The sequence below is a fragment of the Galeopterus variegatus genome, unplaced genomic scaffold (genome assembly GCF_000696425.1).
Source record: "Galeopterus variegatus unplaced genomic scaffold, G_variegatus-3.0.2 Scaffold2559, whole genome shotgun sequence".
NCBI lineage: Eukaryota > Metazoa > Chordata > Mammalia > Dermoptera > Cynocephalidae > Galeopterus > Galeopterus variegatus.
In genome coordinates, this window is record NW_007728670.1 from 401,609 (window position 1) to 403,925 (window position 2,317).

The window sequence follows — 2,317 nt, forward strand, 5'->3', positions numbered from 1 at the left end:
ATAATTTAAAAACAAAAGGGCAAGGAAATGGAAAACACAAGATTCAGGATAGGGGTAACCTCTGTGGGACAGGAAACCATACATAAAAATGGAGGAGCACACAAGAATTTCAAAGGCATTGATAATGTCCCATTTCCTAAACTGGGTGTTAGGTATTTGTTGCATTTTTTTAAATACTCTACATAATATATATGTAGGTATTATACCTGTTCAATGTTTAACAACAACAACAACAACAACAAAAAACCCCAAAAACCCACCCCTACTGTAGACGCAATGCCAAGCAGATTCTTCTGCTTCATGACCATGGTATCAACATCTTGTATAAACTCTTCCTTTTGAAGGTGGGCAGAACCTGTAACTTGCTTCTAACTAATGGAAAAAGCAAAGGTGATGGGATTTTAATGATATAGTAGGTCCCTAATGAGTTGACTTTATACTAATCAAAACAGGAATTATTCTGGGTGACTCTGACCTAATCAGGTGAGCCCATTAAAACAGGGTCTAGAGGGTGAGATTCTCTTACTGGGAAGCAAACTACCACGAGTTCTACAAAGTGCAAGGAAATGAATTCTGTCAACAAGTACCTGAGCTTAGAAGAGGAACCTGAGTCTCTTTGAGACTCATATGAGACTGGCCCTGAGGTTTTGTGACACCATGAGCAGAGGACCCAGCTAAGCCATGCCTGGACTTCTGACCCATAGAAACTGTGAAATAATCAATGGGTGTTGTTTTAAGCCACTAGATTTGAGGTAACTTATCCTAAAGCACTAAACTTGTAGTAATTTTGTATAAAGTACAAAAAGCAAATACAAACACTTTTTTACAATTTTTATTCCTAAGAAGCAATACAACTCTATCATTAACCACTGTACTGGGAAATTAAACATCTAACATTGCTACAGAATCCCCATAAGCACAGAACTTTGAACTGTTTAGTTTGGCTGAAGCAGGTAAAAAGCATGATCCACAGATCATGTACAATCTCAGGTATGGATCTTTCATGCCAGGAAGTAAAAGGGCCAGTCCATGTTCATATCCACTCAGTTAAAAGGACAAAAAGCTACTGTCAAATCCATACTTGCCAAACAGATCAAAAAACAAATAACAAAAAAACCCTGTTAAGTATAATACAATCAGAAATGTGGGAAGTTTCCAGTGACTGTAAGAATCACATTGTCTTTTCCTCTAGTCTACTCTCAAGCGGAAAATCATTTTCTGTTCTTTTTTTTCTCAAAGTGTCTGGCACATAGTAAGTGCTTACAATCTGTGGAATAAAAGAATGCCATTTCAAAAGGAGAAAATTTGGGGCCCAATGACATCTAAGGTCAAACTATTATGTTAATGGCAGAGCTGCAAAGCTCTCCCGTCAATCAAGTGCTTTCTTCCTATGTCAGAATTAAGTCCTTAATTACTTCCAAGACTCATTAAATACACATACCACACAAATCATTAAAAGAATATTAAATATTCAACAGAATTTTCATAAAATTAATTCCATCTGCCTCATTGTTTTGTGACCCTGTTTCACAGTTCTTAGCATTTACTGTACTGAATGATTAATAATTTTCTGCTCCACATAAACTAGAAAATGAAATAATTATATTGATCTGAGCCAATAATTGTAACTTTTAATTTTCTGAAGCATTCATTAGCCTCATATAGGCAACAACAATCTTTTCCCAGAATAATCAAGAAGAAAGAATCATGGTTGTCAATATTACCCTTTAAAATAGAAAGGCACCTGTATTCCTCTTTTAAAAAGCCATCAATCAATCCTAGCAAAAAAAAAAATATCATACTTTAAAAAATGTGTCCCACAGTAGACTGAATGTTGTCTCTTTTTTGATATCTGTTTATTCTTTGTTCTATTTTGAAGGATTTCTTTCAGGATGGCCTAGCATTAAAATTATTTTAGATGTTATATGTAAACAGGTACCAAAAGTTTCATGGCCTGATTGCAATATATACAATTTTTAAAGTTGTGTGACAATACTTTAAAAAGTGTTTAATGTTGATTATATAACCTCTTTACTTCTGAGGGGAAAAAGCCCTTGCATTAATATAGAAAATGCTCACTTTAGGGGATAGTTTCTTACTTAGAAATACAACTAATACAAGGAAAGATAAGGAATGTTAAGTTCTGCACTCTCTGCAACCCTTTTACATTCTTGGCAGAAAAGATGCAAACTGTAGCTGGCTGATTATGAATTTGGAGTAGGAGGATATTACAGAGGGGTAAAAAGTGGGACACTAGAATCCTTGATAATTTTTTCTTTATCTACAAAGCAAGAAACTCTAGTTACTAAGTGAGTAG

General features: G+C 34.8%; 1 protein-coding gene across 1 annotated transcript in view; it reads right to left on the reverse strand.

Annotated features, from left to right (window-relative positions):
- Positions 1-2,317, reverse strand: part of INTS7 (integrator complex subunit 7) — a gene marked incomplete at its 5' end in the record, with an annotated part of 48,764 nt that overhangs the window by 30,368 nt on the left and 16,079 nt on the right. The gene's annotated exons all lie outside the window — the stretch shown is intronic.